Raw genomic sequence first — 7,606 nt, forward strand, 5'->3', positions numbered from 1 at the left:
TCTCCTGAACCTGTGGCAGCGGATCTACCGGTGTGTTTTGTTCCCGAACTGAACTCACTGTGGAATGAATCCATTAACGGAGCCACTCTGCTGCCGGATCCTAAGTTGTTCCTGCCTTCCCTCTAGAACCCTCCTCGCCCCCATCAGATGCCGAGTTCACAGAGCCCTGGTTAAGCGCGGCCGGTCACGGTTAAGTCTGTGAAACCGGCCCCATCAGAGACTGTGAGCGGGGTTAACTATAGACAGGACCATTCCGCCTATTGTAGCGGGCGGCTGCTCGTTCCCTCCCCGCCCTTTACCCCGCCCGTCGCCTTATCTCTTCTCCCCTGAAGCAGACAGGTTGGGCACAGTCGGAGCCGGGTCTGACATTGTTAAACCTGCAGCCGGCGCACCGACTCAACACTCCTGACCTTCAGCTGAAAGTGGAGCCGGTGTTCAGCCCCGGAGACCGTGTTCAGTAATGCCCAGTGTCCGCTCCCCTTCTCTTTCCGCAGTGAATTTCGTGGCGATTGTGATCCTGTCCCGGGGGAAAGTGCGGCCTCTCCACCTGCACCACTCGCTACCTGGTGGCCATGGCCACGGCCGATCTACTGACCCTGATCACCGAGGTCATATTGGGTCGGATCCGATATCATTTCTTTTATTGGAGTTTCCTGGCCATCACCCCTGTGTGCCAGTGTTAACCTTGTACTGAGGGCTGCAGCTACAGACTGTTCTGTCTGGTTCACCGTCACTTTCACCTTTGATCGCTTTGTCGCCATTTGTTGCCAGAAGCTGAAACAAAATATTGCACCGGGAAAACTGCGGCTGCGGTTCTCGCAACAGCCGGCGTTTCTGCTCTCTCTGAAAACGTACCCCGCTACTTCACACTGGAACCGCGGACCATCATCGACAATGTCCGTGGGGCTGTGAACCGGTGGACAGTTATTTCACTGACCCCGGGTGGGTGGCATTTGACTGGCTCGACACGGTTTTAACTCCGCTCCTCCCTTTCGCTGTGATCCTGCTGCTCAACGCTCTGACAGTCCGGCACATTTTAGTGGCCAGTCGGGTCCGTCAGGGGCTGAGGGGTCAGAGCAAGGGGGAGAAGCGCAGTGACCCGGAGATGGAGAGCAGGAGGAGGTCTGTGGTTTTACTCTTCACCATCTCCGGCAGCTTCATCCTCCTGTGGCTGACGGGGGTTGTAGACTTCTTCTATTATCAGATCACAGGAATTGGAAATGATCTGAATGACTCTCAATCGATCTTTCACTACGTCGGGTATTTGCTGAGCAATCTCAGCTGCTGCACGAACACATTTATTTACGTGGCGACCCAGTCCAAGTTCAGGGAGCAGGTGAAGAGCGCGGTGAAATATCCGCTCACCTCAGCGCTTCGGTTCATTAATACACCCGCGCCCTGAGCGCATCCAGAGGCGGGCCGCAGTCTCTCCGCTCCGGGCTCCGGTTCCTGGCATTCAACGCCACTTCTTCCAGGTGTCAGTCCCGGGCGGATGATCCCGTCGACGGCCCCGCTCTGGGACCTCCAGCCCGTGACATTGACTCAATCTCCCTCCACAGTGGGGACCGGTCTGGGGTGGGTGGGGTAGGGTGGTGGGTCTCTCTCTCTCTCTCTCTCTCTCTCTCTCTTCTCTCTCTCTCTCTCTCTCTCTCTCTCTCTCTCTCTCTCTCTCTCTCTCTCTCTCTCTCTCTCTCTCTCTCTCTCTCTCTCTCTCTCTCTCTCTCTCTTCCCCTCTCTCTCTCCCCCTCTCTCTCTCTCCCTCTCCCCCTCTCCATCTCTCTCTCTCTCTCTCTCTCTCTCTCTCTCTCTCTCTCTCTCCCCCTGCCTATCTAGCTGTATTGCTATCTAGCTATCAAGCTCTCTAACCAAGACAAAGTTCATTGTCCATAACGGGGTAGAAGGATTGATCAATACCCTACCTACGAAGGAACATATAATAAGCATGATAACGGAGGAATTTGAGTTATTGTTAAGTCTCGTGATGCGCGCTTGCAAGCATATCCGCCTGTTGCCAGATCGGAGCAGGGGAAAGAAGAACTGACCGGATCGGAGGGGTCTTTGATTGTGTTAGGTGTTTGTGTAATGTTATGCAGCGTGAAGTGTAGACGGAGACGGTGGTTGGGTCTGGATGGATCTGTGGGTCAGTGATGGACTGGGCTATATAAACAAACTTCTGCAATTTTCGCGGTCCTTGGCAGAGTTGTTTCAAACCAAGCTGCGATGCAATGTGACAATATGCATTTTACCGCAAATCTCCGGACGATAGTAATAGTAACAGAAGACATGACAAATTTATTTTTGTTTATATTTTTGTGTCTTCTTCGGTGTCACATCAATGTGGTTGCCCCATGTCAGTTCGATGGTATCATTATCGCGAAGCAACCAGACCTCGCTATCATTGTCATTGTGTACCATTGGCGCAGATTGGGGCACGTACTATCGATAATAGACAATAGACAATAGGTGCAGAAGGAGGCCATTCGGTCCTTCGAGCCAGCAATGTGATCGTAGCTGATCATTCTCAATCAGTACCCCGTTCCTGCCTTCTCCCCATACCCCCTGACTCCGCTATCCTTAAGAGCTCTATCTACCTCTCCCTTGAATGCATTCAGAGAATTGGCCTTCTGAGGCAGTGAATTCCACAGATTCACAACTCTCTGACTCAAAAAGTTTTTCCTCATCTCCGTTCTAAAAAGCCTACCCCTTATTATTAAACTGTGGCCCCTGTTTCACCCCCAACATTGGGAACATGTTTCCTGCCTCTAACGTGTCCAACCCCTTAATAATCTTATACATTTCGATAAAATCCCCTCTCATTCTTTTAAATTCCAGTGTATACAAACCTAGACGCTCCAGTCTTTCAACATATGACAGTCCCGCCATTCTGGGAATTAACCTAGTAAACCTACACTGCACCCCCTCAATAGCAAGAATATCCTCCCTGAAATTTGGAGACCAAGGTGCGCTCTCACTAGGGCCCTGTACAACTGCAGAAGGACCTCTTTGCTCCTATACTCAACTCCTCATTATGAAGGCCAACATTCCATTGGCTTTCTTCACTGCCTGCTGTACCTGCATGCTTCCTTTCAGTGACTGATGCACTAAGACCCCCAGATCTTGTTGTACATCCCCTTTTCCTAACTTGACAACATTCAGAAGATAATCTGCCTTCCAATTCTTAGCACCAAAGTGGATAACCTCACACTTATCCACATTAAACTGCATCTGCCATACATCCGCCCACTCACTCAACCTGTCCAAGCCACACTAAAACCTCAAAGCATCTTCCTCACAGTTCACACTACCACCCAGCTTTGTATCATCTGCAAATTTGCTAATGGTACTTTTAATCTCTTCATCCAAGTCATTAATGTATATTGTAAATAGCTGCGGTCCCAGCACCGAGCCTTGCAGTACCCCATTAGTCACTGCCTGCCATTGTGAAAGGGACCCCTTGATCCCCTCTTTGCTTTCTGTCTGCCAACCAATTTTCTATCCTACCCTACGCCCAATACCATGTGCTCTAATTTTGCCCACTAATCACCTATGTGGGTCCTTGTCGAAAGCTTTCTGAAAGTCGAGGTGCATCACATCCATCGGCTCTCCCCTGTCAATTTTCCTAGTTACATCCTCAAATAATTCCAGATCAAGCATGATTTCCCCTTCGTAAATCCATGCTGACTCGGAACAATCCTGTTGCTGCTATCCAAATGCTCCGCAATTTTGTCTTTTATAATTGACTCCAGCACCTTCCCCACCACTGATGTCAGACGAACTGGTCTATAATTTCCCGTTTTTCTCTCCCTCCTTTCTTAAAAAAGTGGGATAACATTGGCTACCCTCCAATCCACAGGAACTGATCCTGAATCTATAGAACATTGGAAAATGATCACCAATGTGTCCACAATTTCTAGAGCCACCTCCTTAAGTACCCTGGGATGCAGACCATCAGGCCCTGGGGATTTATCAGCCTTCAGTCCCATCGGTCCACCCAACACCATTTCCTGCCTAATGTGGATTTCCTTCAGTTCCTCCGTCACCCTAGAATCTCTGGCCACTAGAACATCTGGGAGATTGTTGGTATCTTCTTTAGTGAAGAGGATTGTTGGTATTTTCCTACGTGATTCAGTGCAGGTGGTGGGGGAGAGGAGGATGATGGCAAAGCTAACATCGCTGCTGGACAACGACTCCCACCCCACGCAGGACACTGTCACTGCACTGAGTAGCTCCTTCAGTGACAGACTCCTTCACCCCAATTGCATGAAGGAGAGATATAGGAGGTCCTTCGTTCCTGCTGCTGTGAGACTGCACAACCAGCACTGCTCCCAGCAGACGAGTCAACAATAAGAGCTCATGAACACGGCAGAAACAATGACAATTTATGTATCTTTTATTTGTAATGAATGTTCTCTTGCTCTCTTGTGATCCACTTTGCTGCTGTAACAGTGTAAATTTCCAGTGTGCAACGAATAAATGAATATATATTATTATTAATATTGAAAACTCTCTCTCTCTCTCTCTGTCTTTATTATCATCTTATTATTATATTATTATTAAATTATATTAGATTTATTATTATGAGATTATTATTATTATTATTATTATTATCCTCTCTGTGTATCTTAATTTTTATATTATTATTGTATATTTATTAAATTACATTATTATTATTATGGGATTATTATTATTATTTTTTAATTGTCTCGCGCTCTGTATCTTAATGAGTATATTATTATTGTATCGTTATTATTATTATTATTATATTATTATAGTATATTTTTAGATTATAATATAACAATTATTATTATTATCTTATTTATATTTTATTCTCTGTCTTCAACTTCAACTCCCCCTCCCATTCCCAGTCTGACCTTTCTGTCATGGGCCTCCTCCAGTGCCATAGTGAGGCCCACCGGAAATTGGAGGAACAGCACCTCATATTTCGCTTGGGCAGCTTGCAGCCGAGTGGTATCAACATCGACTTCTCCAACTTTAGATAATAATAATAATAATAATGCATTTTATTTATATAGTGCTTTTCATATACTCAAAGACGCTTTACAGAGATTTTGAGAACATAGGGAAATGAATAAATAAATAAATAAGTAAATAAATAAATGAACAGAGAAAGGAGACAGAAGGTGAGGTGACCTTCAGTGGTTGAAGGCAGTACTGAACAGGTGAGACTTTAGCGATGTTTTGAATGTGGTGAGTGTGGAGGAGTCTCTAACGGTTTGGGGTAGTGAGTTCCATAGGGTGGGAGCAGCGATGGAGAAAGCCCTGTCCCCCCAGGATCTGAGTTTGGTCCGGATGTGGGGGGATAGGAGATTGGCAGCGGCAGAGCGGAGGGTGCAGGTGGGAGTGTGCCTGTGGAGGAGGTCGGTCAGGTAGGATGGGGCCAGGTTATGGAGGGCTTTGTAGGTTATGAGGAGGATTTTGTACTGGATTCTCTGGGGGATGGGGAGCCAGTGGAGTTTATAAAGTACGGGGGTGATATGGTCACGGATCGAGGTGTGTGTAGATAGTCCCTCTCTTCCCCTCCTCCTTCCCAGATCTCCCTCTATCTTCCTGTCTCCACCTATATCCTTCCTTTGTCCCACCCCCCGACATCAGTGTGAAGAAGGGTCTCGACCCGAAACGTCACCCATTCCTTCTCTCCCGAGATGCTGCCTGCCCCGCTGAGTTACTCCAGCATTTTGTGAATAAATACCTTTGATTTGTACCAGCATCTGCAGTTATTTTCTTATATATATATTATTCTGTGTTTCTCAAACTTTCACAAGCTTTACAAAACTTTCTCAAATGTTCTCTCTCTCTCTCCCTCCTCCTCTCTCTCTTTATCTTTCCCTCTCTCCCTCCCTCTCTCTCTCCTCTCTTTCTCTCTCTCCCTCCACAATATTTAAAACTCTTAATTATTATCTCATTATTATTATTAGTATTTTATTCTCTCTCTTTCTCTCTGTATCTTAATTAGTATTAATTTCAATAAAACTACGTGCTTTTTTTTGGACGACGGTGAGGAAGGTGGGCCTAAAATTGCTGCACTATCGTGTACCGTTTTGGCTGTAGTTTGATCACAAACAAATGAGAGTTTTAGTATATAGACATCATCATATTATTGTTATTATTATTTTATTCTCTCTCTGTATCATAATTAGTATATTATTATTGTATTATTATTATATTTTTACTATTATTATTATTAACTTATTATTTTATCCTCTCTCTCTCTCCCCCCCCCCCCCCCCCCACCCCCCACCCCCCACCCATCACATGTGATTTTTTCTGGATAATTGGGCCTGTTTCTGGGAAAGTGGGAACTGTATAGGCCGGACGGTCTCCACTTTAACCAGAGGGGGACCAATATCCTGGCGGGGAGGTTTGCTAGCACTGTTGGGGAGGGTTTAAACTAATTTGGCAGGGGGTTGGGATACAGCATGGAGCTAGTATAGGGGGTGAGGAGAAGGAAAATATAGAGGAAAAAACTGGTCAGATTGGGAGGCAGAACAAGAATGCCCCAGCACAATGGGGTAGGGCAAGTCTGAACGGCATTTATTTTAATGCAAGGAGTATTGGAAGCAAGGGGGATGAATTGAAGGTGTTACTGAACACATGGGAGTACGACATTGTTGCCATTACGGAAACATGGTTGAAGGAAGGGCAGGACTGGCAGCTCAATATTCCAGGATATAGAATCTTCAGGAGAGACAGAGAGAAGGGAAAAAGGGGAGGGGGTGTTGCAGTATTAATCAAAGAATCTATTTCTGCTGTAAGAAGGGATGACATATTAGCGGGTTCCTCAAATGAGGCCATTTGGGTGGAATTGAGAAATAGAAAAGGGGCATGCACCTTACTGGGTGTATACTACAGACCCCCAAACAGTCAGAGGGAAATAGAAGAACATATTTGTAGGCAAATCTCGGGGGGGTGTGAAAACAACAGGGTAGTAATAGTAGGGGATTTCAACTTCCCGAATATTGATTGGGATAGCCAAAGTGTCAAGGGCCCAGAGGGTGCAGAGTTCCTAAGGGTCATCCAGGAGGGCTTTTTGAGCCAATATGTTGAAAGTCCAACAAGGGAGGGGGCGGTATTGGACTTAATCTTGGGAAATGAGGCCGGACAGGTGGCTGAAGTGTCAGTAGCAGAGCACTTTGGTGACAGTGATCACAATTCAGTGATATTTAAGGTGGTAATGGAAAAGGATAAAGAGGGACCAGAGGGAACATTTCTAAATTGGGGCAAGGCCGATTTTAATCTGATAAGGCAGAAGTTGGCCCTGGTGGACTTGGATCAGCTTCTCATGGGGAGGACCGCATCAGAACAGTGGGAGTCATTGAAAGGAATAATTGAAAACGTACAGAGGAAGCATGTTCCCCTAAAGTTTAAGGGTGGGACAAACAAGTCCAAAGAACCTTGGATGTCGAACGTTATATTAGGATTGATTCGAAAAAAAAGGGGGGCTTTTGGAAGGCATAAAGAACTTAAGGCACAGGCATCATTAGAGGAATACAGAAGGTGTAGGGCGGTTCTTAAAAAAGAAATTAGGAGAGCAAAAAGGGGCCATGAGATAGCACTGGCGGGCAAAATAAAAGAAAATCCCAAAGTG

Source organism: Rhinoraja longicauda, unplaced genomic scaffold, assembly GCF_053455715.1.
Source record: "Rhinoraja longicauda isolate Sanriku21f unplaced genomic scaffold, sRhiLon1.1 Scf000049, whole genome shotgun sequence".
Taxonomy (NCBI): Eukaryota; Metazoa; Chordata; class Chondrichthyes; order Rajiformes; family Arhynchobatidae; genus Rhinoraja; species Rhinoraja longicauda.